The following is an 8,473-nucleotide window of genomic DNA, read 5'->3' on the forward strand; positions in this document are numbered from 1 at the left end:
AGCTGAGGTCTCTTGGAGCTTGGTTTTACTTGACTTTTAGGCCTTCCAGTGGGTTTGCAGTTGACTAGAGGCCAGTAACGGTCATACAGTGGGCAGTCCCTACCTATCAGGACTGGAACTGGCAGGCTGTCGACCACCCCAGCTTTACCAGTGACAGACCTTGTCTCCTGAGAATCACCCTGGTTCTTCAATGGCCCCCCTCTTTCTCCTCTGGTGCTGGGGCGGCCCATTCTGGGTGGATCCTGATGATTATCTTTCATTACCTCAGCTGTCACTTGATGGTTTTCCAACAGCGTTATCAGAGTCTCAACGTCAGTAGGACTGATTTTTTGTTTCAGCTGGGAGGGAACGGATGCAACAGTCTAACACTATTCTTTCCATCAATGGGGGCCATCCCCAGAACCGAGCCAGGCCTTAGTCAGTCAGGTCAATGTGGCTACCTGAGGTCTTACTGGCTGGGTTGGATCAAAAATCCATGCATGGAAACGTTGGGCACGAGCAGGGAGGCTATGCCCATAATGGGACAAAATGGCCTTCTTTAACTTCCCATAATCAGCTGCATCTCTAGCAGACAGATCTTGACAGGCCCTCTGGGCCTCCCCCGTCAAAAAAGGTGCCAACAGTGCACCCCAATCTTCTTCAGGCCATTTCTCTCTGCTTGCTGTTCTTTCAAATATAAGTAATAATAAGTAGGCTTCCATGTCATCCTCTGGAGTCTGCTTAGTGAGGACCCACCCTGGGTCTAGGGTGGTGCTGGGTTTGGACATGACTTGACACATGGTAGTAACTGCCTCCCTAAGGGCACTTAGCTCCTCTCTCTGTTTGGCATGACTGGTCAACAAGGCCTTAATTGTATCTTCCATTTTGTCCTTCTCCGGGTCTAGTTTTGTGTCAACTCAAGCACTGGCCGCTCTTGCCCGCATTCTCCACCAACTGTGACACGCCCAAAGGCAAGGAGAGGTTTCAGCTGCCACAAAACACAACCACAAGAGAGACGGGGGCAGTGTTAACAGAAACTGTCTTTTATTTATGAAAAAATATATAGGATGGCCAAAAGGGATCCAAATTGGAACTTAGGTTCTTCCCGGTCTGGGGTAGTCGTGACAGCTGCGTTCCTACCGTCTGCTAAAGTCTCTCACCTCAGAAAAATGAAATCTCATGTCCTGTCATCGTTATACTGTGCTCGTAGCGTGCACTCTTTAATTGCACGCGCATAATTAATTGATACCTGATTCAAGAATTTTTGGCTAAAAAGTCACTGAATCGATTTCAAGTCACTGAATCGTATCGGATCGGATCGTTCTAAATGAACCAATATCGTCCTTGAATCGTATCGACAACCACGAATCGCGATACGAATCGAATCGTTGTTAAAACGAATCATTACACCCCTATGTGCTAACAATAACGATTTAGATTGAAGGTAGCGGTGTCAGGTTAATGTGTGATGTTGATTAAGTTATATTTAGTAGTATAAACAGCAAGGAATGATAGTAAATTAATGATTCAAAACAGAAAAATATGCGAAGCTTACAGACACAAACCAACGCAGCAGCAGCAACGAGGCAGACAAGAGCAATCGATGAGGGCAATCGATTCAGGGACGTGCCGATTTACAATGTACAATTATATTGTACAGCTTTACATCTGATTGTCACAGTTGTGTTTGGTTTAGTTTGTTTTCATTGGACTTGTCTACCTGTCATCACATCACGTCTCATCTACTCAAGTCATTATCAGTTCATCTGTATCACCTGTGTCCTGGTAATCAGTGTTCATCTGTGTTTGTATTTAGTTCCATTCTGTTCAGTCAGTCTTTGTCCGATCTCCGTCTTATTAAGTGTGTGTGAACCTTCTGCCTGTCTTCGTTGTAACTGTATGAATTATATTGTTAGTAAAAGTTTGCATTGGAACGGTAACACTTTAGAATAATGGTCCGTAGTTAACAAGTAGCTATGCAGGAAGTAATATGTAGTACTGCATTAACACCGAACTTACTATTAACTAATATGGAAGCAATATTAACTAAGCAGTAAGTAATATCTAATTTAGTACAAAGGTAGTTCCTTGGTAGTTATTTGATTATTACTAAAGAAATATATCCTCATTGAGAACTACTTAAGAACTAAGAAAGAATAACCAATTAATTACTAATCACAAAAGTAACATGTCTAAAAAGTGATCAATTGTGTTTTTTTTTTTTTACTCTTAACATGGTCATAACATTTCAGAAGCTTGTGCCTCAAATGGGTTCTTTGTGGAAACCAGTTTATGAGTATTATATTCCCCCAAATACATTAGCTACAGGTTGAGATTGTGACTACTACTCTTGCCAAAAGATGGACGTATTCAATTCAATTCAATTCAAATTTATTTGTATAGCGCTTTTCACAATACATATTGTTTCAAAGCAGCTTTACAGAAAGTGCATTTCAGAAATGTACATAGAGAAATACAGTTAGTTAATCATGTATTGATTTAGGGCATAAACATATCGCCAGCGTCGAGTCGTCTCTTCACAGGCGTCGAGTCGTCTCTTCACGGGCGTCGAGTCGTCTCTTCACGGGCTTTGACATTTACATTTACATTTACATTTATTCATTTAGCTGACGCTTTTATCCAAAGCGACTTACAATTGCTATATATATGTCAGAGGTCGCACGCCTCTGGAGCAACTAGGGGTTAAGTGTCTTGCTCAGGGACACATTGGTGTCTCACAGTGGATTCGAACCCGGGTCTCTCACACCAAAGGCATGTGTCTTATCCATTGCACCACACCACCCCACACCACCCCACACCACCCCGCTTTGAGTCGTCTCTTCACGGGTGTTGGGGCATCTGTAGTTTCCATGGGAGGCTGGATACAAACTGGAGCTGACGATCTGTATTTACCTCTGGACTAGCGTCCCGAGATAACAACAGAAAAGCAGATGGGAAATAATTAGCGTAGCTGCTGTTCATAATATTAATGCATTCAATCTGATTCAACTGTAGTATAAAAGGTAAGTATTATGTGAATGCTTGGCTAAAGAGATGCGTCTTTAATCTAGTTTTAAACTGGGACAGCGAGTCTGAGACTCAAACAATATCAGGAAGGCCATTCCAGAGTTTAGGAGCTAAATGTGAAAACGCCCTCCCTCCTTTAGTGGACTTAGATATCCTAGGAATGACCAGAAGCCTCGAATTTAGTGATCTTAAAGAGCGCGATGGATTGTAGGGCGATAGAAGATCCGTTAAATACAGGGGAGCTAAACCATTTAGGGCTTTATAGGTCAGTAGTAATACTTTGTAATTGATACGGAATTTTATAGGTAACCAATGTAGAGACGATAGAATTGGTGTTATATGATCATATTTTCTTGATCTAGTAAGAACTCTAGCGGCTGCATTTTGCACTAACTGTAGCTTGTTTATTGAGGATGCAGGACAACCAGCTAATAAAGCATTACAGTAATCTAGTCTCGAGGTCATGAATGCATGAACTAACTTTTCTGCATCAGAAACTGATAGCATATTACGTAGCTTAGCAATGTTTCTAAGGTGGAAAAAGGCTGTTCTTGTAACATATGAAATATGATTTTCAAAAGACAAGTTGCGGTCTAATATAACACCCAGGTCTTTAACTGTAGTGAATAAAGTAACAGGACACCCTTCTAAATTAAAGTTGTATTGTAAGAGGTTTTGTGGGCAGTTTTTTGGACTAATAAGTAATACCTCCGTTTTATCTGAATTTAATAGCAGAAAATTACAGGTCATCCAGTATTTTATATCTTTAACACACTCTGTCAATTTAGTTCTGAGAACGTATGTTCTCTGTTTATTTCAAACTTAAACATAGAATAATACTAATAATGATAATTTGTTTAAAATTTTAAATAATTAGGAAGTGATGCTGACACTCATGATTGGATTAGTTCACTATTATGAGCTCTATTGAGTGTCAGTTCAATATGTCTCAGACTCCAAAGACCTATCTTTATGTTACAGTAGCCGCCTGAGGAGGACTTCTCTTTAGGATATGAATATAAACATTGATGTTCTCTTGTCAAAAACAATTTGCATCCTTGATGAAGAAATTGGCTGCATTTATGTTGCGATAATCGCAAAACCACATCTTCCAGATTACAATGTTTGTTAGAATATTACTAGTGCCTCACAGAAATGTATGCCTGTACAGTATGTGTCAAATATAAAATTAAATAACTTGTATTACTTGTGAAAAACATGCTAACTCCTCACTAATTACTCAAGCGTTACCTTGTCATCCCGCAGGAACTACTAGTGATGTGGCCCATTATTTTAAAGTGAAAAACACTTTATAACACTTAGTGTTTTTAAACACTTCACTATTATACTACTAGTGAATCACTAGTAGTTCCTGCGGGATGACAAGGTAACGCTTGAGTAATTAGTGAGGAGTTGGATTACATACTCCTTTGGCAAGAGTAGTAGTCACAATCTCAACCTGTAACTAATGTATTTGGGGGAATATAATATTCATAAACTGGTTTCCACAAAGAACCCATTTGAGGCACAAGCTTCTGAAATGTTATGACCATGTTAAGAATTTAAATTAAATTAAATTAAATTAAATTAAATTAGTAATTAATTAGTTATTCTTTCTTAGTTCACAAGTAGTTCTCAATGAGGATATTTTCTTTAGTAATAATCAAATAACTACCAAGGAACTACCGTTGTACTAAATTAGATATTACTTACTTGTTAGTTAATATTGCTTCCATATTAGTTAATAGTATTAAGTTCGGTGTTAATGCAGTACTACCTATTACTTCCTGCATAGCTACTTGTTAACTACGGACCATTATTCTAAAGTGTAACCAAAATGATTTCAGTTCAGTTTTATTGTCCACAATCGCACCTGCAGAAATTCAGGCTAAAATTCATTTGCCAACAACACTGAAAGGTGAAACTATCAAAGGTGCATTCACACCATGGAGCATATAGGGGCCAATGCTTGCTGACAAGCTAGCACTATCTAACATAATAACCAGATAACTTTATGTGTTCTGATTTTATAATGATATTGGTTTAATGTAGTGTTCCAAGGGCTGATTTTTGATTATGAACATGTGTCTAATGGTTATAATCCTCATAATAGGAAGTGTCCTTTCTACAGAACATCCTTCTGGCTATGAAGATGCAGATGAGCTTCTTTCAGGTTAGAGGACCAACATATAATGTCACCTGCTACATACAGAAATGAATGTATATTAAATTAATTAAAACCATATACATTTATCTTAAAAGGGATAGTTCACCATCATGTCGTTCCAAACCACACATCAGTTGTTGTTTGAGATGCCACAAGAACCAATGAGGTTTGTGCTCGTGTGTTAAAGCAGGTACGGTTGAGTTTGTTTATATGTGAATAAAGACCTAAATTCAATCTGGTACATAAAATAAAGCGGTCGAGTCTTTTCAGATAATTTGGACTAAACCGCTCGATTCATATGGATTAGTTTTACAATTTCTTTGTGAACTTTTTGAAGCGACAAAGTGGTAGTTGTCTAGATGTCAATGGAGGTACAGAAATCTTTCAGATTTCATAAAAAATATCTTCATTTGTGTTCCGAAGATGAACGAAAGTCTTTCAGGTTTGGAATAACGTGAACATGTTCGGGTGAACTATCCCTTTAACAGAGTTCAAAATATATAAACCATTATAATTTAGATAATGATTTATTGCATCTTCTTTTTTCTTTCATCTATGTTGTTTTAAGCAAATTCTCCTCTAGGAGCAGCACATGACTACTCTAATGATGTCATCACCACTAAAGGCCCAACAGGTCCGTGACAACTCTTGTTACCTATTAAATAACCTACTGGGCTTCTGAACAGTAAAATCAGTTTCTGTTTATTTCCTCTTTGTTGTTAACTCATTTAGAAGAGCAGCAAATCACACCTGAGAATTATGATGATATAATCACTGTTGGACTGAGATCTCGTGGTACAGGTTTATTTCTTATAATTATTTATACAGGTTTTAACACTATAGATGTATATGCAGTTTACTTATACAAACACATTTAATGGATGTATTATTTTTCATTATTGTATTGTAGATGACTTACTAGAAAACTATGATGATGTCATCAATGTACGACAATTCTCCAATGATAAAGCAGGTGTGGGTTTCAAATTATACAAACATGTTTTTTTTTGTTTTTTTAAGTGTTATATCAAGTCATGTAATTAATAATAGAAACATTTATATTAGAGGGTGTTCAAGAGGATTATGATGAACTAAGCATTTTCGGTATGTTATTGACACCTTTTTTACCTTTTTCACCTACACTGGATTTCTATAAACCCTTTATTATCAGTTTATGTGGTCATGATTTCATTGACTTTACTTCCAATATTGATGTTTTATTTATAATACTTAAAAGTATATATTAATACATTAATTTTGCTTTTATTTTCTAACAACAGACTATGATGATGTGGAGGAGCCAGGAAAACAGGGAGGGACTTCATAACTGAAACCACACCCACACCATGCATCAAATACTTTCAAACTTTTCAGTTTTCTGCTGAGTTTAAGTGTCTTAGATGCTATATAAGTTTCAATTTCAGTCAACCGATGTTTTATGTAACATTTTGTTGAAAATTAACATTTTATTTAAATCTCCTAAAACAATTTAATCAGTTTTTGACAGAAAAAAATGCTTTGCTTTTATGGCTTTTTCAAAAAATATCTCTTCTGAGAGGTTTTTACAAATCGCATTGTTTTTGTAATCCCATTGCACTGAAACATTTCTATCACGTAGACTTAGCAACTTAAGGGGTAAAAAAAAAAAAAAAAAATATCGCCATGCTTCGCCATTTAACTTCTTCAACATTTTCTGATGAAATGACTCTTTGAACTGAGCAGAGAGCATGCTGTTCACTTTATGTCCTGCAGAGGGAAAAAACCCTCAGACAGTCAGACACACATGGCATGCATACACTTTTTAAAATAGAGACCCTGTTTGTTTTATGTACTTGTTTTGTATTTGTGTCTAATTTCATTGTTGTTTTGAATTAATTTCAATGTTTTTATTCAGCAATTAAAATCTGACTATTTCACTATTGGGAAATTGGGAAATGTTGCAACACATTTTGTTCTATTTTGTTATTCTCCTGCTGACATCGGAAGGTTTTTTCACACTGCACTTAATCCCAGGTTATCGTTGTTCTAATCTAAACCCCACTTTTAATCCTGTATAAAATAATGTGTCACACTTGAAATTAAGAAGCAGCTTTAGCAGTGCTTTTGTGGTGATAACCCCACCATTGCTGTGTACAGTGTGAAACGATGCGGTGTCAGAATGTTAGGGTTAGGGTTAGACAGAAAATGAACCTACCTGAACAGATCACTCCAACATATTCACTATGCTCACAGTTATGGTTAACTAAGCTACTGCAATTAAGGATTGTGGATCCACTACAGACCATATCTTCCATTCACATTTGTCCTTATCCTAGTCCAAAGTGAGCAGCACGCATTGTTTGACAACCTCCAATAATCATCACATGGTTCCCCACTCTCCACTATAATAAACCTCCACTCTACCAGCACAGGAATTATTACCACTCACCAGCCTCACACTGCCTGCAGACAAGATAAAATATATATTAAATGTAAATGATGAGAGAACACCAGACAGTGAAGAGAGAAAATACACTAAACCATTACAAAAATGAAATAAAAACTGATTGAAATAATCAGTAATCTAATTTAGCAAAGATATAGGCAATACATTAACATATATATTTTAGCAGTCATCTGTCCAAGAGCACAGAATACATGGTTACACAAAAAATTATAATGTAAAAGGGTATTTTCATTCATGGAGTCTCCTGCAACATGTTTACATGCATTAAAGAAAAAAAAAAAGTTTAATTTCCTCATAATATACATTTGCACATCATCACATTTTCAATGATTCTCAAACAACTCGTCAAATAAATCAATCTCTCTAAATCCCTCCTTTCCAGGAGCTACTCTGCTCTGATTGGCCAGACAGCTCAGTCTTTTGGGATTGGCCTACCGTGTACAGTGCGTCGAAAACAAAAACGCCCATTGCCATAACAACGTCAGCTCTGCTTGTCTTGAGGCTTCCTACCAGAGGCTTCCTACGTTCTGACGTACAACCCAGAAGCGCTGCGCTGTTACACTACGTGAACTCACTCAGAGGCCCACACAGAAGAAAATGAATAGTTGATTAAGTTGACTTTTTTTTGCGCACAAAAAGTATTCTCATCGCTTGATAAACTTATGGTTGAGCCACTGTAGTCACTTGGACTATTTTTAACATTGTCTTTTCTAACTTTCTGGGCCGGCAAGTTTCGATCCCATAGAAGCCTATGAAGGAGTGAGACAGCTCTCAGATTTAATCAAAAATATCTTAATTTGTGTTCCGAAGATGAACGAAGGTCTTACGGGGTTGGAACAACATGAGGGTGAGTA

General features: G+C 37.3%; 1 pseudogene across 1 annotated transcript in view; it reads left to right on the plus strand.

Moving 5' to 3' along the window:
• LOC311292031 (scavenger receptor cysteine-rich type 1 protein M130-like) overlaps positions 1-7,114 on the plus strand; it is a 20,963-nt pseudogene extending 13,849 nt beyond the window's left edge. Inside the window, exons 13-18 of the transcript in view lie at positions 5,120-5,179; positions 5,742-5,807; positions 5,906-5,968; positions 6,084-6,146; positions 6,239-6,277; positions 6,454-7,114. The product of the transcript in view is annotated as a scavenger receptor cysteine-rich type 1 protein M130-like (transcript). The remainder of the gene's footprint in view (positions 1-5,119; positions 5,180-5,741; positions 5,808-5,905; positions 5,969-6,083; positions 6,147-6,238; positions 6,278-6,453) is intronic.
• Positions 7,115-8,473: the final 1,359 nt, after the last annotated feature.

This window comes from Rutilus rutilus, assembly GCF_951802725.1.
Source record: "Rutilus rutilus genome assembly, chromosome: 6".
NCBI classification, from domain to species: Eukaryota; Metazoa; Chordata; class Actinopteri; order Cypriniformes; family Leuciscidae; genus Rutilus; species Rutilus rutilus.